Source organism: Triturus cristatus, chromosome 1_2 (genome assembly GCF_964204655.1).
Source record: "Triturus cristatus chromosome 1_2, aTriCri1.1, whole genome shotgun sequence".
Classification (NCBI taxonomy): domain Eukaryota; kingdom Metazoa; phylum Chordata; class Amphibia; order Caudata; family Salamandridae; genus Triturus; species Triturus cristatus.
The window spans coordinates 396,550,980-396,576,826 of NC_140580.1; positions in this window are offsets into that span (position 1 = coordinate 396,550,980).

A 25,847-nucleotide genomic window follows, 5' to 3' on the forward strand; every position below is an offset into this window, starting at 1 on the left:
ACACCTGAAGGGACATCATTTTTACAGCGCAGCTTGAAGACTGGGGTTTCCAAATACACTCGAAATGAGTACCAAACAGATCTCTATTCAAAGGTGAAGTCTGTGCTCAGTTCCTGAAGTAAATGGACAACACTTTCAGGAAAATAACTACATTGTGGCCTTAAGCAAATGGCATTGTATAGTGAAGTCTGTCAATCCCGAAACAGATGGTTCAGAGCGTCAAGACCACCACGTGGTAAGGAAACCTACGCCACTTTTAATGAGTGACCATCAGTGTCGATTTAAGGATTTCTGGGGCCATGGGCAAGACATACTTTGGGGCCCCTGTTCCATACTTTTACTGAAAATTCCTAAATCAGGGTTTACACAGAAAGAGTTGAAATATGTCTTTCCAGGGCCCACAAAAAATCAATAAGATGCCATTGGGCAAAGAAAGACAGAGGCAGAAGTATAGGTAGGCAGAGAGGAGGGAGGTTGAAATATAGAAATAGTGTACGTAGTAGTTAGATAGGCCCAGTATGTAGTAGTTAGATGTAGGAAAGTAGGATCTGCTTCTTATAGTTATCCCGACTTTTTGCTGATGTTTTCACTGTTTTCGACTTTAGTCTGGCTGGGGCCCTGCCAACCAGGACCCCAGCCTAGCTGCTTCCTCTCTAAATTGATAACCAGTACTTTAGGTACACTCCAGGTTGGATTCTGGGGTACCCTTATAAGTACCTAGTATATGGTATACTATATACCCAGGGCATAGGTACCCCGGAAGGCCTACCAGGGGCTGCAGCATGTATTATGCCACCCCTAGGAAGCCTTCCAAAATGACACAACAGGACTGCTACAGCAGCCTGTGTAAGGTCGTGCATGCACCCCTTACTGAGATATAGGTTCACTATATCTCTCCATATCACTGCACATATAAACCTATCAGACACCCCTATGGCAGGCCTTACCAATCCTGAAGGCAGGGTGCTGGGTTTTATGTGAGAGGGTGCCCATGCATGAGCTTTATTCCGGGGTTGTTTGTGATGCAGCCAAACCATATACTCTTAAGTGCATTATAACCAAACGGTAAATGCTAACTTTGGAATGGCTGCATGGAAACATGTCGTGTTTGGTGTCAAACACCTTGGAATCATACCCCCACACTAGTAACTGGTGTGTGAGTATGATCCCACCCTTCTAGAGGGAGAACCATGACAGCACCGGTATACCCGGTATCAGCTAACAGAGCCCTGGCATCACAAACTGGATGCTGCCGGCCACAGACTCGAGTCTGCCCTCCTGCTGCTGGACGAAACTCCGGCAGGGGAGACCGGGACAATAGGTTTCCTGTCACAGGGAGGTGTGAGCACCTCCCAGACAGACTTTAGTGTATTGGGGCTGGGTGGGTGCACTCCAAGAATGCTTTGAAGTCTGCACTAGGGGCACATTTAGGGTCCCAGTGCATTGTACAGCTCAAACCAGTTGCAGGGGCTACCAGCCCCTGCTCTGGCGTGAAACTGGACAAAGGAAATGGGTGTAGCCACCCCTCATTCCTGACCATCCCATAGGTGGGTCCCTAGAGTTTGTCTCACTCCTTCCTTTGGTATAAAGTAGGAACACCTGGCTACAGGACTTTAGATTTACCTGGACGAAACTCTGATACATAATCCTGGAACTTCGACGATCTACAAGGCGCTAGATGACTGAAGAATCTCCCTTGGAGTAAAGGAGTTATTCCCCTGCAAGGCAGGCACCTAAGACACATCTGACCGGTTTGCATCTCCAAAGCTCCCGTCGGACTCCGAAGAATTTGCAGCACAGAAGGTGGTTCCCAGACTTCCTAGAGGCCAACCCGAGCTCCCAGCAAAGTTGAGACCCATAGCCCTCGTGGGGACCGTGGAACCGGAACCCCTGGACACCGTGCACATTTGCAAGTGCATATCCGTCTCGTCAATCCTTGAGGCTGTGCTTTGGGCTACATGTAGTCCACACCCCGAGCAGTGTTTCCACCAAAGATTACTGGCCTACACTCACCGAGTGTCCCGTGGGCTGGTATTGTGTGATTCCTCTAGAGGTCCCTTTCGCGATCCCTGGTCCGTCAACTGGTGGGTCCCTGTGAAGGTAACTCTAACTCTGATTGGGCTAACCTGGTTGCTCCAGATGTGCCCTGACTCTCCATTTCTTGGGGAGTCCCCAGGACCTTGCTGGTCTGCACCGAAGCATCTTTTCTCTTCCTGTGTGGGTTGCTGTTGCCAAGGCTTATTGGGTTCAATCTGAGCACTGACACCGCAGCACTCGACATCCTTTGTGGTACAGCTCGAATCCAGCTCCTGGTTGTCGTTGACACCTCCTGGTCCTCGTGGCTGCAGAGTCAAGCTTCAACTCTTTGCACCTGAAACACCAGACATCGGTGGGCATTCGTCTATCATGCCCCTGGTCACTGGCAAGTGACCCATACTCTGTCCCCTCTGCTTCCAGGTTCTTCTGATCTTCGATCCAGGCTTGGATTACACCGGACACTTTTCTTCTTCCCGGCAGCAGCACTTTGCAGCAGGTCACCATTGAAATCAAACGCCGATTCCCGACACCATTTGACATCTATGCCCCCGGCTTCCCTGGATGAGGTAACACGAGTACTCCAGTGTTCCCGTGGGTGTTGGCCCTAGAACCCCTAAGTCTAAAGGGGTTTGCTCAAAGTCCTCTCCTAAGTGCCCTAAACCTTTAAAATTCCAACCGCGACTTTCCCATAGAACAGTACGGGGCTCGCGGCTGTGTTCTCACACTGCACACGTCCCCCGTGGGTCTCCTGTGTCACTACCTTGGGTGGTTCCTTGGGGTCCCAGCGATTCTACGTGCTCTAGGTACTGTGTCTAGTCAAGTCATGGTTCTTATACCATTTTCTTAATATATGGTTTGGTCACCCCCTGTGGCCCATTGTATATTGTGCTATTTACTGTCGTTTATTAACTGTATAATTGTGTGCCTTGCTCTCTAACTTCATAAAGAGGTTAGTAGAGACTGTTTAGAAATAAATACATATATTTTATATATATACCTTGTGTGGTTATCCTTTCATTTAGTAACTCAAGAGGTTATAATCTGGTAAACTAAGCTGCTTTAGACTCCTTCAAGACTTAGCCTGAAGGATGCTCTCCATAGCTACAATTAGGATAGCTTTCAATCAAGATTGTCTTTAAACCTATTCATCAATAAAGGTTGTTTGGACTGGTACAAGGTGCCCACTATAACTAGTGGACAGCATATACCAGGTCATCTTCTCACATTAGATAGTAGCTAGTCAGTGGCCCCAGGGAAGGTTGGGGCCCTTGGCAATTGCCCACTTTGCCCATACATTAAAATGCCTCTGGGGACCCACGTGCACCAGTCCGATGAAGGGCATGATGGTTTTGGAGGCATCAGAGCGTCTTGCCATCACAAGCAATGTGTCCTACCCCAAGAAATATTGCAAGCTGAGTGTGATTTCTGACACCACATCCAATGACTCTGATGGCGGATTTGAACACTGGCACAATGAAGGAACTGCAAACAACGCAGAAACGCTGCCCATCACAGGCCTTTCTGCACGATGGAGTTGCCCGAGAGAATCGTGGAGCAGATTTGATTCTTCACGCTGTTTTTCTTAGTTTGCACTTCTTTCTTCTGACTCTTTCCAGTCACTTATGAATGGGGCAGGGGCGTAACACAGGCCCCCGCATCCCCCACAGTGCGGGGTGGCCCCCAAGCTCCAGGGGGCCCCCTCAGCACTGCACTTTGGCCGGGGAGCTCCTGATAGAGTCCGGAGGGGGCCCCTCCACGTACCTTGCGGGGGGGGCCCTCAATTATCGTTACGCCACTGGAATGGGGAGGAGTTGCTGTTGTGTTCTGAGAACAACACGGACGACAGGGTAACGGAACAGTATATAATATTATTTACAGTTTCTGTAGAATACCTTGTATCAATTTGTTTTTTAGTATAAGATCAATAATCAAAGGCACCTTTATCTTCTTGGGTTGCCTTTGTGGAAACTTGCAAAATACCTCTCTAATATCGTCCTGGATCTGTAAAAAGAGTCAAGAGTTTTAGAACATTTTCAGTCACTGTACTAGGAGTACTTACAATACAAATTCCTTATTGTACATGTGTAGCAATGTAACATATCTGATTACATGACAGGCCATGAAACGAATACATAAGTGAGGATGTACATTAATATTTTTTTACTGATGGTGTTGCTCTGATAGCTTCCCTCAAACTACCCACCCCAATGAGCCGTATATAAGCATGTGCATGACCTAGTATGTGGTGTAGATGGAATGTACATTGACAGATCACCCTATCTTGTGTGGATAATTGGTGTACGTGTCTCAACTAAGCCTGGGCGGAGTTAGCAAAGTGCAAAAAAACCTCCGCTGCGCTACGCGGAGTGTGTTAGATAAATGTCGTTTGAGGTGATTTTCAGTGCCAGGTGCTTGTCCGCACTGTGCAATAATCGCGAACAGCATCATGCACAGCACAAGCGAGTGCTGTTTCCTTTCTGCCGCTCGATTAGATTTTTACTCGAGCGGCAGCTTTCTCAACGCGAACGAACGGTTTCTCAACGCGAGCGGTTGCGAGCATACACAGCCACTCGTAATGAGAAATCGGACCACCCTTGTTGAGAAATCTCGCCGGGAGGTTGATTTTCCATGCTTGGCTCGTTAACTAGATGTTGACGATCGTAAACGAGGAAAAATCTCACCGGGAGGTGGATTTTCCTCTCTCGCTTTCGCCAACTTGACATTGACGAACGTTAGCGAGGAAAAAAACTCTGCTCCGCAACCCGAAGCGGAGTTTTCAGAACTCCTTGAGCTCCGCGTAACGCGGAGTGCAGAAAACTTCGCAAACTCCGCGAGCGGAGTGGAGTTCACCACCCAGACTTAATCTAAACTCGTTCCACAAATCATCATATATCTTGTGTCTCCACCTGGTTATCGAGGCCCTGGAATCCAACTTAGGATGCAGAGAAGGCTCACAAAACCTACTTGCTGGATACAGACTACAGATTATTCATTGGTTGATTCCCTTTGATGGGAAATCTTGGAACGTATGATCTAGCACTTCTTCCGCAAATCAGAATGAGGCTCTTAGTAGGACACTGGCATATTTGAATGCTACTTTTGTATTTCATATGCAAGAAATGAGCTGGCAAGATTTTACCAGGTCAGCTGGTTGGGCCCTTGAAGTATCAATTTCCTCCTAATTGTAACTTTTTTATTAGTTTATTTCCAAGGCATTCTCCTATTAAAACTGCAACATTCCTTTTCTTAAAAAATTGTGATCATATTTTACTATTTTGTTTTGTTTTTGTTCAAATATAGACTGCCTCCTGGACTGCCTCTTCCTGAATCTGATGAAATAAAGTTTCTGTGATCAATTGATGTCCAAAGATCAATGTCAGCTGTAGAGCGTTTCTTGACTCTTGGACAAAGTTAAGCAAACAATGGGGATTTTTATTTTACAGTTTTAATTATCTTTGAAAAAATCAATCATCAGTTGACAAATGCAGCCCCCTCTCCAGCACGAATCTGGGGGTGTCTGCAGTGAATGAATGACAAATACGAAAAAAGATAAGGCCAGTAGATGGCGCACATGTGGAGTAGTATATAGAAGGTAGACGACTCACCATCAGCAACAGCAACAGACACGTGAGAAAATGTTCTTGACTCATACCTTTAACAGAAACGTCATCCTGACCACGTACACAGTGGGGATTGATTTACCGAGCATTGTGCCAAATATAGCATGTATGAATAATATTACAGTTATGGCCTCCTTTCGAAAACCAACAGGGTGCCAAAGGGGCATTTTCCTTTTTTGCACTTTGGCTGTTAACATCCTTACTTTGGAGCTGCTGACAGCAAGCGTGCAGAAGTCCTTCTTAATAGCTGTTTCTAATCTACTGTGTCCTATTAGTTTGCATATGCCAGCCAGGCCGGTATTGTGTAGTATCTTTTCCATGTCTGCTCTGGAACCCCGTGTGGTACCACATTCCATATTGATTCTCAATTGGGTTCTGAAGTGGTCAGGTGGGCTCCCGATTGAACTAGAGTGCCACCACCACTGAGCTATATATCAGTACACTAAGGGGCAGATTTACAAGCCCCTTGTGAGACATTTACGCCGCCGTTGCGTCACTTCTGTGACGCAGCGGCGGCGTAAACCATGCGCCATGTTGCGCCTTATTTACAACGTGACGCATCTAGGGAGATGCGTCACGTTGTAAAGCCCTGCGCCACATTAAACCTGCGTCAGGTTTAATGTATGCAGGGTGGGCGCTCCATCGGAAAAAGCCTCGGAAAAGTGACGCAGTGAAATCTACAAGATTTCACTGAGTCACTTTTCCGACGCTGCTGCGTCAAAACCCTGCGCCTGCTTGAAGCAGGCGTAAGGCACGACGCATGTTAGGTATGGGCAGCCCCTGAGCATTGCTGGAGTTGCATCGTGCTTGCGACATGACTCCAGCAATGCGCCGCCCTTATGCCATCAGATGCGTCACGCATCTGTTTATCCTTACACCACGATGCGCTGCATTGTAAATGAGGCGCATCTGTGGTGGCGCAAGGGTAATCTTGCGTGACGCATCTTTCCTGGCGCATCCCTGCTGATTTTCAGGGATGCGCCAGGAAACATAAATCTGCCCCTTAATCTCTCTGAATTCACTCTTTCGTGTGGTACCTGTCCCTTTATCACTCCTCTTCAGCCATCCTGCACCAGTGAATGTTGCTTCGCGCTTCAGTCCTTCTTTCTCCTACTTTTGGAACAGGAGCTCTAAATGAAACAGCAGCGCTCGATGTATTCAAGAAAATGGTAAGTTTAATATCAAGAAATTCCAGGCTCATAAAAGGGGACAGCAGTTGCTCCAAGCAGAGACCTGTAGCCGCTCCAGCCATCTCTGTTCAGTCCACTCCACTATTCCAACAACAACAAAAACAGACATCTTGCGAAAAGTCTGGGATATTATTTCTTTTCAGATGCTCCCACAGCTTGAAGGAACATCTATTAACAATAGATGCCACAAAACAGAAATAATGCATTACGTACCTAATTCTTGAATGTTTTTGTGCAGCCAAATTAATTTTGGAGTGCATAAATTACATTTACGAGGGTAAAGCGACTTTCCTTATTTACAGAATCAGGAATGGTGGACTTTTACCCTCCTAAATGTGACTTGCCTATACCGAAGTTCCATCAGTATTGTTGATTTTTACATTTGCAAATTCAGTTCCTGGGAGGTTTAGTGGCAATCCTGGCTTGGTCACCTGAAAAAGTTGGCCAAGCACCAAAACCTCAGAGATTTGTGTATTCCTAGGCACTATTTGAAGGTTGGTTTCCACCTGGTAATTGCAATCTAATTTATTCCTGTGTAGACTTTCACTTCGACAAACCCACCACCCCCAAACTAGCACCACGCCCACAGTGAAGCAACTGGAGCAAGGTCACCAAAGAGCACCTCAACTCCGCCCTCAACCGTGATGCCCCCTCCACCTCGACCAATGCCAAACTTGCAGCCAAAGAACTTCACAGAGGGATCACCAACTGCGCAGACAAGCTTGCACCCTTCCGCAACCCCAACAGACAACACCCCTGAAAGGTCGCCTGGTACACTGCCGACCTCCAAGAATCCAGATGCACCTGCAGACACCTCGAGAAGAATTGAAGAAAGAGCAAATCCTCTGAAGACCGCACCACATACAAGAACGCCATGACAGAATACCACCAACTCATCAGATCCACCAGAAGGACCTTCATCCAGAACAAGATCCTCACCAACTCCAGCAACTCAAAGGAACTCTTCAGCATCATCCAGGAATTCACCAAACCCCAGTGAAGCCACGGACCCCCTCCCAAGACCTCTGCAACAAGCTTGGCTCCTACTTCTATTTGAAAATCAAGTCCCTCTAGGACAACTTCGACGAACAGACCCCTGACTTCGAATACACTCCTGCCTCCAGCAACACCAGCCAGCCCACCATCTCCTCCTGGACCCCAGAAACCACCAAAGACACTGAATCGACCATGAAAGGCATCTACTCAGGAGCCCCCATGGACCCCTGCCGTCCGCACATCTTCCTTAGAGTCGCTGCCGCCATCGCACCTGAACTACGACGCACCATCAACACCATCTTCAAAACCGGCATTTTTCCCGATAACTGGAAACGCGCAGAAGTCAAGCCTCTACTCAAGAAGCCCTATGCAGATCCTATGGACCTCATAAACTTCCAACCCATCTCCCTCTTCCCCTTTGTGGGCAAAGTCATTGAGAAGACCGTCAACGTCCAACTTACGAAATTCATCGGAGAGAATGCCATCCTCGACCCCTCCCAATCCGTATTTCACAGCAACCACAGCACCGAAACCTTTCTACTCGCTGCTACAGACGTCATCCGCACCCTCTTCGACCAGGGCCACACCACGGCGCTGATCATACTCGACCTGTCCACAGCCTTCGACACCATTTTTCACCGCACGCTCAACTCCAGACTCCACAATGCCAGCAAACAGGGAACAGCCCTCTAATGGCTCCCCTCCTTCCTCACCGGTAGAACCCAAAGAATCAGACTGCTGCCCTTACTCTCTAAACCCACAGAGATCAACTGTGGAGTACCTCAAGGATCATCACTCAGTCCTATGCTCTTCAACATCTACATGGCCCCACTCGCCACCATCCTCAGACAGCATGGCCTCAGCATAGTATCCTACGCCGACAACACCCAGCTTATCCTCTCACTCACCAAGGAGCCTGTCACCACCAGACTCAGCTTCCAGGAAGGAAGGAAAGACGTTGTATGCTGGATGAGCAGCAGCTGCCTGAAGCTCAACTTGAAAAAGATTGAGGTCCTCGTCCTCGGACCCTCCCCCTTTGCATGAGACAACAGCTGGTAGCCCACCACCCTCGGCAGCCCCCCCTCCCCGAATGGACCAAGCCCGGATCCTCGGCATTGTACTCAACTCCTCCCGCTCCATGACCCGTCAGATCAACTCCATCTCCTCCACCTGTTTCAACATCCTCCGCATCCTTCTGAAAACCTTCAAATGGATCCCCATAGAATCAAAGAAGACTGTCACCCACGCGCTCATAACCGGCAAACTGGACTACGGAATCGCCCTCTACACCGGAATTAACAAGTCTCTTCTCTGAAAGCTCCAGACCATGCAGAACACCGCAGCCAGACTTGTCCTCAACATCCCTCCATCACTCAACAGACCTCCATTGGCTCCCCATTGAGAAGAGAGTACACTTCAAGATACTCACCCACGCCTACAAATGCCTCCACAACACCGGACCCCAATATCACAATGAAAGAATCTCCTTCCACGTACCCAGGAGAAACCTCCGATCCGCCGCCCTCGCCCTCGCAGAAGCACTGTACATCCGCAGAGCAAGAACCGGTGGAAGATCCTTCAACATCATGGCTGAGACCTGGAACGGGCTTCCAATCAACATCAGATGCGCCCCCTCTCTGCACATCTTCAGGAGGACCCTCAGGACCTGGCTCTTCGACTGACCGGAGCTACCTCCTCCCCCAGCACCTTGAGACTCTCACGGGTGAGTAGAGCGCTTTAAAATTCTCTGATTATTTGATGCCTGGAGTGTTTCCAGGGTGGTAATGAAGAGAAAACATTATCACAAAAAATTATAGCATTGTAGGCAAAGGTGTTTCTCCAAAGTGAAAATGATTTTCGAGAAATAAAAACAAAACAATATGAGCATATGTAAATATGTATTACATTTCTGATTGAGGAATTGAACAGAGTTGCACTTCAACATGCTGAATACTGATGCAAGATAGATGAACATAGATAGAGAGATAGATAGATAGATAGATAGATAGATAGATAGATAGATAGATAGATAGATAGATAGATAGATAGATAGATAGATAGATAGATAGATAGATAGATAGATAGATAGATAGATAGATAGATAGATAGATAGATAGATAGATAGATAGATAGATAGATAGATAGATAGATAGATAGATAGATAGATAGCAGAGTGGCAATTGCCATTGCCTAGTTACAGTTAGCCCAGAATACCCATTGGAAATGCGGGTTTTTGTTTTGCTAATAATGTTGGTGCCATTTGAAGAATCTCCCCAAAATAAATTAGCCAACTCAGCTTCTTCCTTGAAATGTTTTGAGCTGTTCCGACAAGCACAGGTCAGGAAAAAGGGGTGTCACAAAACATTGAATTCCTATCTAATTCCCATGGGAAACTTTTTCTCCAATGTATAGAAAAAAATGACTGGACAGAATTACACCAGATTTGATAAAAAGTTAGAACTTTATTCAGAAAGCATACATTTTGTGATTTGATGTAAATGCTTTCAGTTGTTTCTGCCAAGTTTGCATTTAAAGAGGGGCGCAGGAGTCATGTGGTACCAAAAATTTAAAAATAGGACCCTGTGATTGGCCGAGCATCCTTTTTTTTCCAGTGACCATTTCAGTATTGTGTGATCAGGGCCAGTCAAGCAGTACAGAGAGATTTGATGGACTTAAGGTAGCTCTCTTGAAAATGTTGCTGCTGCCATCTCAGGACTCAGGAGCTCAATCCCTATGTCCTGAAAATGTTTTAAAAATAATACAGGGTATGGACCCCTTCACCCTCCTGGCCCTTGTAGGGGTGGCTGAGATGAAACCCTCCCCCGGGGCCAAAATGAAAAGAAAATTGTATCTCAGTACTCGCAGCCTTTCGATGAGGTATTTCCGCAGGATTTGCCATTCAAGATTCTCCCCTATGATACCTCAGTATGGTGCAAGCTTCCTAGTGGTGATGGCCATCCACAGGGGATTGGCTACAGGGGCCTAGCAGGAGTAATTTTTAGTTCTTAAACACTAGTTGGTCTATTTTTTTGTCTGCAGAGTGCCTCAAGGTTCATCGCTTAGCCCCCTCCTCTTCAATGCATACATGATCCCTCTGGCAAATGTCATCAGTGCACATGACATCAACATCCTCCCCTATGCCAATGGTGCGCAACTCATAATCTTTCTTTCGGACAAGACCCCCAACACAAGAAATAAGTTCATCGCCTGCATGACTGAAGTCGCTAACTGGGTGAAAGTCACCTGTCACAAGCTCAACAGCTACAAGACAGAAGTAGTGATGTTTGGCAAAAATACTTCACCATGAGACTCCAACTGGTGGCCAGCTGAACTTGACTCACACCCACAATCACAACCCATGCCAGGATCATCATAATAATCATCAAGAGCAAACTGGACAAGATTGCACAAATCAACGCTGTAACTGCATCCTGCTCCCACACTCTGAAGATGGTGAGGAAGATCTTCAACCGGCTTCCAAGCAACACTAGAAAAACTGTCACTCATGTCCTAGTCTCCAGCAAGTTGGACCATGGGAACACCCTCTACACCAGAATCACCAAGAAACTCGCTAGAAGACCAGAAACCATCCAACTTCCTCACAGAACTCACCTGATGTCACACCTCTGGGAATACATACCTTTACATCTCATACCTTACATCACATGCCTTTAAAAACGCAGTTGTTACAACAACCGCATTGTTACAACGCAAACTATGACATCGCAAGCAGTTTCAACGACTTGCTGTAGGGGGGGCGCTGGACTTTAAAATAGTATTATTTAATATTCCTACTCCAGTTTGTGCAACAGCAGGGAAGGTGTTGGATTGTAAATCCAACACCAGTGCGCCCCCTACAGCAAGTCATTGAAACGACTTGTGATGTAATGGTTCACGTTGTAACAACGCGGTCTTTGTAATGACTGCGTTGTAAAGGCATGCGATGTAAGGCATACAATGTTATGGGTGTTTCCCACCTCAGGGAGCTCCACTGGCTCCCGGTATACAAATGCGCTCAATTCAAACTACTCACACAAAAGTTCAAGGCACCACACAACTAAGGACCCACCTACCTGAACAGCTCATCTCCTTCCACCACTCACCCAGACACCTCCACTCCGCAGGACTCCTACTCGCACACATCCCATGCATACACAGATAAGATAGGGAGGACAGGCATTCTCTCACATCGCTCCTGAAGCAGGAAACAGCCTCCCACTCCACATCAGAGCTTCCTCCACTCTTCTTGAATTCCACAAGAAACTGAAGCCCGGGCTATTCAGTTAACCAACCGACCATGGGCATGGCTAGGCACACACACCTACTCAGCACCAGGATTCCCTTGAGGGTGATAGTGTGCTTTACAAATACACATAACATTATTTGAATATAACCTCATTTGAACTTTTGTTTTTTTCTTTAAATGACCATCAAAGTGCAGCACAGACAAAGCTATCTGCCTCTTTCTTGAAGCTTATTCATATTTCTTTAAATCAATTGCATCACAGAGAGGTGCCCATTAAGGCTTTAATAAATATTATATATATAGATATACATAGGAAAATTATAGGACAAAGATTAAGCACATTTAAAATACAGACTACATTTAAAATAAGTTACATAAGAAACTGTAAAATAATGTTTGGTAATACAAATAAATACATAATCTTATTAATAAAATAATTACAAATATTAATGTATATTCATAGTATTAATAGAAATACTACTTAAGAACATTTTGGTGTAATGGAACAAAATACATTAAAAAGAAAATGGAAAAGATTTGGATAAGGATGTGTGTGTGTGGGGGGGGGTGTTTAACCTACACTGTGAGTGTGACTCATTGCGTTGTTAAAACCAAACAGAACTGGAGAAACATCTCTGCCAGCACCTGGCACTATGAGGACCGGTCCTAGTAGTGTGTTGAGGCACTTTCAAACATATGTGTCAGAAACCTAAAAACGCAGTCATATTTCATTCAATCTCCTTTATAACCAAATCAACTTTAAATTAAGTTTGAAGGTGCACGTGGAGTTAGAATGATTATGTTGTGATGTTATGTAAATTTGTAGAGTGCACTATCATCCAGGATGGTGTACTGTGCTGAGCAGGTGTTAGTCTAGCCAAACCTAGTGCCCTATTGAAATTACTAGAAAATCCAGGTATTCAGTTTCTTGCTAAATTAAGGAGAAGGCTCTTGTGTGTAGCAGCATGTAATTCCACACTTTAGGAGCGATGTAGGTGAAGATCTGTTTTTCTGTATTCGTGGGATGTATGCAAGTAGGAGTCCGATGAGCGGAGTTGTCTAGAAGGTTTGTGAATGCAGATGAGATTGTTGAGGTATGTGGGCCAATCTTATGTAGTGCCTTTAAAAAATGGGTGAGAAGTTTGAATTGTGCTAGTTTGTGTATGAGAAGCCAGTGCAGCTCTCAGGTGTGGTGTGAGGTGAGTGTGGAGTGGGAGGTTATAGTGATTCTGGCTGCCGAGTTCTGAGTGGTCTGCAGCCTTCTGGTGAGTTTTGTGTTGATCCTGGAATTGAGGGTGTTCCCATAGTCCAGCTTGCTCGTGACCAGAGTGTGCATGACAGTTTTCCAGGTGCCGATTGGGAGCCATTTGAAAATATTGCTCAGCATTTTCAGGGTATGCATGCATGAGGCAGCAATTGCATTGACTTGGGTAATTATGTCGAGTTTGCTGTTGATGACAATACTGAGGTTCTGTAAATAGTAAATACAGTCCTAAAAGTGTGCATGTGTATGTGCCTGTGTGTGTGTGTGTGTGTGTGTGTTTGTCTGTTGGTGTGTGTATGTATACAAACGTAGGGAATAACATGGTAAACCCAAGGCCACAGCACAATCATAACAATAACGGCACTTATGGTGAATGGCCCTCACCCCCACAACCATATACCATATATCAGACATAAGAATGCTTCAACTGACTTCCAGCTACCTTTAAACAAGACCAGGAATGCTCACAGTCAAATACATCCAACTTAAAAAATAAGTGTTTATTCCTCTATACAAAAATATGACTCCGACAAGTGTACTTACACCTATTGACATACAAGATATGGGAGAAACGTGAACACACACCTGAAAGGACCTTCAAATCCAGTGCCTCACAACATACGAGAAAGGTCCTCTTATCCCTACCATCTTGCAGCATGTTCAAGGATCCCATCCCCCACTCCCAACAAGTGTCTGCTCATGTCAATCACTCTGCAAAATGTCTAGTAATCTTGTGTGCAAATACCCTTCTAGACTCCTCATTGGCCAAGGTAAAGCATACCATATAGCCCAAAAATTATCACAAGTGGATGATGGACATTAAGCGTAATCTATTAAAATAAAACGAGTTAGTAAAATGGAGTGTAATGCAAGGTTCTGAAATGTTATGCATCACTCAGCAAAAATCTTTGCTGAAATAGTTTGCATATATGATAACCCAGGAATGATCACTAGATGTCCCATTTGTCAATTTATAGAAAGAAGACTGAACTTTTCTCAGCTCTTCTTAAACTTAATCAATACAACATAAATGTGGTCACTTAAAAGCAAGTTTCACTGGGTATGGTTTGCACTCTAGCCTATTATGCCAGACCACCCATATTGTATCATGGTAGATTTTTTGGTACCATGGACATGCTGGAAATCTTGTGTCGTGTTTCATGATCTTTTTATTTATTTAGGAAAGACTATTCCTTTCATTCAGAGCTGCTTCAATGATACTCGTATATCAATGCTTCAAACTCCTAGTGTTGTGTGTGTCATGACTTTGAACTATTACAGGACTGAATTTTCCTCAGATGGAGACATTTAAGCATGTGTGATTTGCACGCTCACGTGTTGCACCAGTTCACCCCCACTACATTTTGCGGGTCTGTTTACTTACATTTAGGAGCATATTTATCAACAATAATACAACACTGCACAACACAGCATTGCAGCAGAAAAATCAGCGCTATGTTGAGTCATTTCCCTGTACCATGGATGCACCATACTTATAGTACAATGCACCATGGTGCAAAGACCATTGATGTGTCAGGAATCCCAAATAAGTGTAGCAGAAATGGCGAACGGTGCTGTAACACAAGTACTACCTACGTGACGCAATACTGATTTGTGCATTGCAAAGCTCGTATACATGCTGCAAATAGGCATTGCGTCATGCTGGAGTGCTTTACATCTTGGGAGCGTTTGGAAAAGCGACACAATCAACACAGCAATACTTTTTAACACCGGAGAAGCATGGAAGGAGCCTCAGGGAGCCAGGAGGGTAACAATCCCAACCCAGAAGACTTGCCATCATCCCAGGGAAAGAGGAAGTCAAACTTCAATAAGGCGAATCAGATATTAATGAGTGACAAAAATGAACAAGTCCTATTTGCCACCTCAACATTGGCATTAGCGAGGAAGGGTGCCATTTGGCAACCCATAGTGGATACAATTAATTGTGCAGCACAAACAAAGAAGACCACCCTGGAGTGTATGAAGATGTGGCACAACTACAAGCGCAGGACCAAAGAAAAAACTGACCAGGAACCTTAAGGCAGCCACAAGGATTGGAGGAGGACCGGATGTCTAGAAGGAGTTGAATTCACTGGAGGAGCTGGTTGCATCCCTCATTCCAACAGAGTTTGCAGCTGGAGTGGAAGGGCAGAACAGTGCTGAATTAGAGGACCAGCAAGAACTACAGGGTGAGTCAAAACAAGTACCCATATATTAGCAAACTGTCATGCAGGTCAACGCAGCAACACATTTTGCTGGGCTGCGTGAATGGGAAAGGGCAGGAATGCAACATATGTCAACTCATTCTTCACATAACTGTCCTGTCCTTGGGCAATACCAATTTTACCAGCCCAGTCCAGCCCAGCCAAGTTTCCCAGGACCATGTGTGATGTGCAGCCCCAGTCAAGGTATTGCCACTCAATATTGGGGCTTGTAGTGTCATTTATTCCTTCACAAAGCAGGACTACAAGTTACAGAATACAAAGTACAAAACCTGGACTGGAGCAGCACATCATGCATGGACCATTGACATTTGGCAGATATGGCACTGCCAATGCAGGTCCCCTTGCATCATGATGCAATTGTGCTTGTGTTAGGACGAGGTAGCCAAAAGTGTACTGCAATGTAAAATCAGTCAATGTGTCTATGTAGAGGGTCAATGTGTCAGCCAAGAGGGTCCCCAGGTGCAGAGGAGGCACATGCACTGCAAGCAGTATTACTCAAAGAGCCAGGTGTACAGTTTTTAGTGCAAATCCATATTTGACGCAGATGACCTGACCTGATGTGCTGGGGGACGTCGCCTCACGTGGAGGCTGCCATGTATGAGAACACCCTACCTCCTGTCTTGCTCATCTGGATATTGGGGGTGTGGGCGAGTGGAAGAGATGCAGAGCAGAGGTTTATGATTAGTTGGTGGAAGCGTAAATGGTGTGTGAGCTAGGTGGGTCCCTGGAAATTTTGCGCCTTGTGGGTGTGGATGAGCATTTTGAACTGCCAGTGTGTCTGACTGGCGAGGCAATGTAGTTTTCTGAGACGATGTGTGATGTGCATGCTGCAAGGTAGGCTGAGTAATAGTCTGGCAGTGGTGTGTGGGATTGATTGCCTCTTGTGTAGCAGATGTTCATAGAAGCTGTAGTAGAGGGCATTGGTGTACTACAGTCAACATGTGATGATGGCCTGGGTGATGGTCGTACATGTGTCAGGAGGGAGCCATATGAAGAAATGTCTGACCAGGCAAACAAAAGTGAAAGCAGGTGGAGGGAATTGTGGCAATTTGAAGTCTCATGGTGATGTAGGTGTCCAGGATGATGGGCAGGTGTCTGTGGTGGCTGGAAGGTGAGGGTTTCGGGCCTAGACATGTGGGCAACCAGGATGAGTAAATGTTGCAGAATTTCATCACTTCTATCTTGACAGGTTCAGCATGAGCAGCTAATCTCACATACAGGTAGCCATGTTGGTCAATGGCATCATGTAATTACTGTAATTACTGTTGGTGGTGTTTTTGTCTCTTGACAGTTTTTGTATGATCTGGGTTTCATCAGTGCAAGAGATGATGTTCAGTCCCTGGGTCTGAATGATCATTGCCAGAGGAGTCATGTACATGTTCAAGAGAGTGGGGCAAAGTAAAGAGATTTGCTAGACTCTGCAGATGAGCTCCTTGAGTTCTGAGGGAATGGAGTGAGCATGAGTTGTTGTTTGCTACCAGTTATGAAGGAGGCTATCCACTTCAGAGATGCTGCTCAGTTCTTAGTGTTGTGAAGTCTGGAGTGGACTGTGTGTGTGTGCTAGCAAACTACAGGATTCTTCAGAAAAAATGGGATTATGGCATAGACAGGCCCTTCCTCTTACATAGAGTGCACAAGGTGTCTTGCTGTATATTGTTGTGCAGATGTTTGTGAAATATGAGCCCTAGGGCCCAATACTGCACAAATTGCATGCAAGACAGTACAGCAGAGCAGCATGGTGTGTAGTGCTGTGTGAAAGCCAGAGTGCAGGATAGCGTGAGGTATAATAATATTTGCATGTCTTGCTAGTGCTGGGCCGCAAACAGATGGCTAGAGCAAATATAGGCATCTTTGCTGCATGGGGCAATGGTCTCTGCAGTGGTGCTAAGAAGCTAAATTTGCATCAGTGCAGGCAGATAGCAGAAATTTACAGTAACAGGTAAAATGTGGCCCACTCATGCATTCACTCGATCAAGCAGGGCAGGGCAGCAAGCTGCCTAGCTGGGTTGTGTTGTGTGAAATGTGCATAATTAGTCCCGCTAGCGAATACTGTGTTTGTGAGAACAACGTACATACATTGCCATGTGATATGCAACAATAGTACAACATGACCATATACACTTGCAGAAACATATATTCCACTTTTCCCTGTGTACTTGAAAGTGAAGAAAAATACTGTCCGAATGTCACAGAAAAAACTTATGTCATATTCAATCATGGAATCTTTCTGACATATATCTATTTCTTTTCAGATAGACAAACAACACCTCCTGGAGATCAGCCTGTCTGTGACACCCAACCGTTCGAGGACCTCATCATGTCCCACATGGATGAATACTTTGATTAATGCGCCCATAGGCGTCATATATTTAGAGAAGATTAACGAAAGAGTCAACAAATTATAACAGCACTGTTTGGTCTAAATACCAAAACAACCCTAAGAAAAAAAGTGTACAATGTGCTCGTGACATAAGTGTGACGGCGCAAGTGACAACGTGAAGAAAACCATAGCAAGGGGCGCAATACGGTATATACAGAGTATGTACAAATTAAAGGTTCCAAGCAACGATTTCAATTGTTCATCTGAAAGTTTTCAAAGAGTTTTTTTCTGAGGGAACCAAAAGATCAAAAGAGCGCCAAAAGGATTTGGAGCTGATGGGCACAGTTTTGACCTGTGCCCATCAGCTCCAAATCCTTTTGGCCGTATTGCGCCCCTTGCTATGGTTTTCTTCACGTTGTCACTTGCGCCGTCACACTTATGTCACGAGCACATTGTACACTTTTTTTCTTAGGGTTGTTTTGGTATTTAGACCAAACAGTGCTGTTATAATTTGTTGACTCTTTCGTTAATCTTCTCTAAATATATGACGCCTATGGGCGCTTTAATCAAAGTATTTGCAGCCTCTTTTTCTCTCTGTGTGTTTGTAATGTCTTGTACATACGATTGCAAATAATTCAATAATTCCTGCTGAGATATTGTTGCAATTACATTGTTATTACCCTGATCTCAGTTTGGTCTACGGGTTACACTCCTGTGGTTTTTTTCTCCACATGGATGAAGACACCTTCCAACAACTCCTACCCACTTTTGAATCTTCTGCTTCGGAACTGACAAGGGAAGACAACTTTCTTGGATCTCCAAATGAACCAAAACACACTGTACATGGACCATCAACCTATGACATCACAACTGAGGACTCTGAGGCCCCCCAATTTGCTTTTCAACAGCGAGTGGAATGAATCCAGCAGCAAAATGGCTGATGAGGTCTGGTTGAGGATGAATGCCATGGCGGGCTCTCTTAAAGGAGTCCGTAGGGTTTCTTAGCCCTAATAAGGGCCCCATAAAGGCTATCACAGACACCTACTTTTGGCACCATGGGATTGATGGGTCCCTAAGTGACATCGCTGGTGTCATGATGCTGATGAAACAACAACACCAGTCTTTGACATCTGACACCAGTGAAGTTGTCAGGCAGCTGGGGGCCAATAAAACATCTATCCAGTCCCTAGCGGCCAGGCTTGAATCCTTCATAGCATCAACGAGTGCCCTCATAAGCAAGGTCGTTGCTTTGTTGGTTAACCAGCAAAACCTATCCAGGGACTACCATTCTGCCTTACTGGTACTCATAAATGTTGGGGCCATGGGAGTACCATTTTCTGCCTCAGATACGTATGTGCCTGAGGCTAGTAACATCAACAGGATGAAGATATAGAGTTTCCCAGTTTCAGATGAACAGTGTCATTATAAAGATTTCTGAACGCTCTCTGGCCAGTTCTCCAATCTGTCCTGTGTAGGACACAATGCCACCCTCTTTGCAACCCAGGATGGTACACTTTGTTTGTGCAGTACTTTATTTTGGCCACTTGTTACCCCTAAATACTATCCAACTCTTGAAAATGGCAATGTTTTCCTCCTCATTGATCTCACTATACTTATGTGTTGTACCATGTGTAAACTAGTATATCGTTACAAACAATACCTAACGATTTGACATATGTGTTTGTTACATTCCTCAAAATAAACCTACTCACATGTTGTAATGTGAGGATAGAAACCTCTGGAAAAAAAAAATATGATTTCACAAAGCATCATGAGATATGTGTGGTTGTTCCTCCAAAGTCTACAAACATAATGTAACTATAACACCCAATGTCAGTTTTTTGAAGTTGAAGTAGAATGAGCTCAACTTAATTGCACATGCAGTCTTTATATGTGCCCCTACAGTGTTCCTGCCCATTTTTTTGAAGGCCACGTAAAGCCACCCTGCATGGCTTTTCATGGCCCTGTAAATATGGCCCCCTTTCACGTATTACTCTGTATGAAAGGGACGTTCCATGGGTGTTGCTGTGGGTGTTCCCACACATCATCAATGGAACCTGACGCATTCCCAGACTTATAAGGTTTTATAAACCTGGAAATTATTCAGATTCCTGCCCATTGCCCGGAAAGGCGTAAAGAAGGTGCAATGAGGAGAAATACACTTGTTTTTCCTTTTTCTATGTGTACTGCATTTTGCAGCACACATAGAAAGAGGAACACCTCTTGTGATTGTTTTTGTGCAGGAAGGTGTCCTTTCCTGCACAAAAACAATCACCCTACAACGCAGACACTCTTGCACCATGGCTCAAGGCTGCCTGCGTTGGTGCATGGCAGCCCATTGTGCACCAGTGCAGGGAAAAAGGTCAGGAATGTGCAGTATTTTGTAGATATGGAGCATTCCTGCCCTTTTCTTTTGATGCACTGCAGTGCAGCTGAAAGGTAAGGGTGGGTGACAATTTCCGTTCCGCTCGCGGAACTTGCGAAATTTCGGCATTTTTGCGTTCCGGGCGGAACGCGAAAATGTCGAAACTTCCGCGATCCGCGGCGGAACGTAAATATGCAGGGCAGGATTCATTCTGGCACGATGCTCCTGTCACTAAACCTCAACAGGAAGCACTTCCAGATATAAATAAAGCAGGTGTCTGAGTTGAAGAAGCTCAAATTCAGTAACGCATTAATCAGCACAAAACATTCGTGACCACGGTCGAGGCTAGGCAGATGTGCTGTCTCCCCATATCTACCGTCAACAATTTGCTGTAATCCTTGATGGAGCTCTGTGCATCCATGAGTTTCTCGAGCGTAATCCCCGTGTAGTTCCTGACACCAGGAGGTTCTGTCCCCTCATCTGCTGCTCTGATCGGTCTCTGGCCCTTTATAAACAAGAGGCACGTGAACTGCATGGAAACCCCGCCTGTTTGGCCCCGGCCCACACACCAGCGGTGTGCAACGTCTTCCCACCCTTTCCCCCCGCTATGATGAACAGCTCACTCGAGGGACCCCGGCGCCCGTCGGTACGGTGGCAACTTTACAGACACACATGGTCGCTGTAGACAACTCTTCTGGCCCTTTACGCAGCTGTAGTGTAGGAAAAGCACTATACATTTACCCAACGAGGTAGCACTTACTGATTAGCTAGTAGAAAGTACTCCAGTTGAGTAGAGGTATTGCACAAAATGGTGGCATCTTTTTGGGTAAATATGCAGGGCAGTTTTCATTCTGGCACGATGCTCCTGTCACAAAAATTAAACCTCAACAGGAAGCTCTTACAGGTATAAATAAAGCAGGTTCTCGAGTTGAAGCTCAAATTCAGTAATGCATTAATCAGCCCAAAATCTCAGCGAGCACGCGAAATTTCACGTGTTCGCGGAGATTTTTTGCCGTTTCGCAAAATTTTGCGAAAGGCAATTTCACAAATTCCGCCCACCCCTACTGAAAGGCTTGTTGCACTGCGCTGCTGCAAAATATTCTAAATGAGGCCCACAGTGTCTACAGTATGAAAATGGTTCCATACATATCTCAAATGTGAGGAAGGCTTACAGTTATCCAGAGGCCTCTGAACATTACTACATGCTGATGATATGTAAATACCCTACGGGCCTCCAAACCCAGCAGGTCCACAACATCCTCCTCAAAGGATATTACATCCACCTGACAATGTTCCAGCCAGGAAACAGTCTGGTCTTTGTTGGACACCTAGGCATATACCAATCACCCTTGCCCATCGGTTTTTGGGATCCATTGGGGGTAGCCTTGGCTTACCCTTCCCCCAGTAACCACCATATGTGGCAGGTAGTGCATGACCATCCAGATCAAGGCACCAACCTCTCCCTCAGAACAGTTCTTCCCTCTACCCTACGCAGGCATGGCCTTATCCCTTCTAACAACCCTAATCAAAAAATAACGCCCCTTCTACCCCAAACTATGCCTAACTTACAAATACCCCAAATAGAACAAACTCCCAACAATGCTAAGACAAATACAATTACAAAATACAAAACTGAGACACAAAAAGTGAGGAAGAGGTAAGCAGCAATGCACCCTCGTAGGAAGAACTGTTACCACAAAAGTGTGGCAGATGCATGTGGAATACACAATTGGTATTCTTGCCTGAGGACAAAAGACCAACAAGTCCAACTTGGACGTTCACAGAAACCCTGCATGAGTGCTAAAGGAAAGAAAGGTCATCTTAATGGAAGAGGAAGCCTCACACAAAAAACTGTGTCATGCTTCATCATCGGCAACCTTTCACCACCCTGGGTGGACTCAACATCCTGTTGGACTTGGCGCAGGAGGGAGTTGTTAGATAAAAGCTACTGGGTAATGAAGGGATCCATGTCAGTGAATTAAAAATACCTTAATATATCCTGGCTATCTGCCTTTATTAGTGGGTACATTAGGTAGGGTTAAAAACTGGTGGGGAGGTAATATGAGAGCAAAGACTCACACCACCATTTTGTGGTAAAAGACTATGCCACAAACAGCCAAATCTCCTCAAAACTCTCGCTTCACTCCAACAACAAATAGCTCCAAACAACAGACACTAACAGAAAGTGAAACTAACTTTTACACTTCCTGGTATGCAGTCTGCCACACACATTTCATCATTTCCTAGGTGTCACCAGTACGTTCTTGATATTTGCATAGATTTTTCTGATGCATTGCTACACAAATGTACATGGGTGATGCACTGTGCAGTTTCAGTTATACAGTAATACTAAGGGCCATGCAATGGCGGTGATGCGCCGGTACTGACCCCTGCAACACAGGCGATGAACCAGTTCTGACCCACGCAACAGAGGTGATGCACTGGTTCCACCCCACACAATAGAGGTGTTGTGCCAGATTTACCTTTGGTGCATGGCTTCTGCTGGGAACAAACACCTTAGGCCCACTTCCATGAGTCCAGGACTTGGGTGCCACCACTTGGCAGGGCAGACTGACAGATGTCAGAGTCCAGGAGCTGAAGAAGTGTGGTTGAAAGTCTTTTATGTACCTGAGACTTCATAACAGGAGGCCAGCCAGATTCCCTTAGGAGTCACTCTGGGTTCAAGGGATGCATGTGCGATCCTTATCATCCAGCCAGTGGAACAGCAGGCAGCAGAGTAGCACAGCCAGGCTGGACTGCAAAGCTGATTGTTCCCAAATCAAGATTGATATGAGTTACTAGTGTACACACCTGGATGTCAGCCACAGTCATATGGGCATTAAAAGATTGGTCCTAGGTCCTCTTCACCACTTTTTTAGGTGGCCGTATTCAGCCCAATCTTTCTCTTCCTGACATGCCCCGGCCCCTTCCTTGTGATGTATTGCTGATTCAACACGCACTTAGGGAAGCACAGAGACAGGCTGGCTCTCCCATACTCCAATGTATGTGTTACCCAGCCTGTAGCTTTTCCTGTGCTGGACTATCAAACTCAGGGTGGCGGTATTCCATCACTCCTCATGTTTTCCCCAGGCAGCAATGACATTACCCACAAAGGAACCCAAGGTCCTCCATATAAAGTAATGGTGCAGGCACTTCTGCACTTAGTTTACAGTCATAGCACATTCAGTGACCGGTACTGTAATCCACATGTATTATGCTACCACCAACATACTGTCATGCAGCACACACAGTCAGTCTGTGCACACTGTTCAGTACTACAGTCCTTTTTCTGTATTAGTGTGTCATTTTGCACACTAACAGCACACATATACATTACCCATATGCACACTCTTTCACATTTCAACCTATTTGTAGAGTATGTCTTGCATGGGCATATGCATTCTGTGTATGATTTTCTCACATATATATATCAGCCTTATTTTGGACAGGAGTGAATCAAACACACAGCAGCAGAACCTTAGAAGAGGTGAGTGAGCCAGTAGACCTCACTTCAGTGACCCAGGGTTGAATGGTCTTGTTCACTTCTACTGATCACTACAAGGTATGCCTATACCACCACGCCTGCTTTGTTTTACTCCTGGCGCAGGCAGTAGCATACCACAACTGTGAAGGTAGGTCTTTGGGTGGCCCTCCATGTCCAACAGAACCACAGTCCATGACACAGGCCTTTGTCATGGCACACACCTATATCTCATGCTCCCCTATGGGAATATACCAGCGTTAGTGATCCAGGCATCAATACAGTTGGCATTCAGTGCAGGGGTACGCAACTCTTAACATGAGGGGGAAATTTCCTACCCAACACCACCATTGCATTATATTTGATTTGTGATCAGAGACTAAATCTACATATTTTACTAGATAAATACACCAAAGCGAAAAGGGAAAGGTTGTTTTTAACTTTCGTTGACCTAACGGCTGCATTCAACTGTGTCGTCCATGAAAAGTTATGGTTGATTTTAGAGGGGCTGGGGGTAGATATTTTATTAATCTCCTTTTTAAGGCAGCTTTATTCAGGGGCAAGGGTGCGCTTTGGGACGGACGAGAACTGCACTAAAAATTTCAGAGTGATGAAAGGCGTAAGACAAGGCTGCGTCCTTGCTCCATTTTTATTTACACTGTATATAAATGACTTAGAAACCAGCCTGGTTAAGGAGTGCAGGGATTTACCATTAGCAGCAATTCGCCCTATTCCTGCACTCCTGTATGCAGATGACGCGGTCCTTATGGCTGGCACGCTGCTCGGTCTTCAAAGGGTAGTTAATTCTTTTATAAATTTTATGTCTAACTTGGACCTTACAATTAATTGCTCAAGAACGTTCTTAATGAATTGTGGGAACGGATTCAACAAAAAGAACAATACTATTTTTATTAACACTAAGGCAATAGAGTGCACTAAAACTTTTTCCTATTTAGGGATTTTATTTGATCAATCATTAACTTGGACTCGGGCAGTTAAAGCCAGAAGGCTTTTGTTTAGCAAATCACTGATGGCATTATCCAATTTCAGCAGAAAACTAGGAACACGCTCACTGGGGGAATTATTGTTCATTTACAGGGCGAAATGTGTCGCGATTGCTACCTATGGAGCTGGAATCTGGGGATTTGCCAATGTAAATTCATTACAGACGGCAGAAAACATGTTTTTCAGGTTCCTCCTGGCAGTACCGGACAGTACGTTAAATTTTATCTGTCACGCTGAACTTGGTAGGCAATACTTGGCGGATGTGATTAAGATCCAGCCCATCCTCTTTGTCATAGGGTTTGGACCACAGATGAGTCTGCTTTTAATCGTCACATATTAAACGATGCCCTGGGGATCGATGGAGTTAAACACATAAGATGGCTAGAATCTGTTAAAACATTTGTATCTCAATTAGGCCATCAAGAATATTATAACGATCCCCACACTATGTGTAACGTGTCCAGAAAGGATCTCAAGAGTAGCTGTATGCGATTTTTGAGTGAAATCAGAATTATGACTAAAATGAAGAAAACAACGGTCCAGGCTCATTATCTTACTTTGGCCTTTGAGACCATACAGCCATTTATCCTGTTAAACATTGGTGACTATGATAGATTCTTGCTAACACGTTTTAGACTCAATATTTTACACAGGTTGTTAAGTTTCCCCGAACTAAATGATTGGTCCAGAACATTATGTAAATGCTCATGTGATGATGTCTCTGCACAGTCGTCTATGCATATAATGTTTTTTTGCAAATTTTACTCTATCCCCAGAAAGAGATGGAATATACCAGTGCTAAAAAAATTGGAATTGAGACAATGACGCCCTGCATTTCTGGCATTGCAATTTTTGAATAATGAATTTATTATTGCCTCAATTATTGCCTTTTTAAGAAACGTTTTTAGATTTCGTAAATCAATTGTGATATGACATATACATGTTTTTAGCTTATGTTAAAAGTATCTGACACCCATGCGGTTCTCTCTTTTAAATTGTTCAGGGAATTTTAATTGTGTAATATATGGACTGTGCTTTTATGGTTTACTCTCTATAGTAACCAAATAAAGTTCTTTGACTTTGAAAAAAAAAATATTT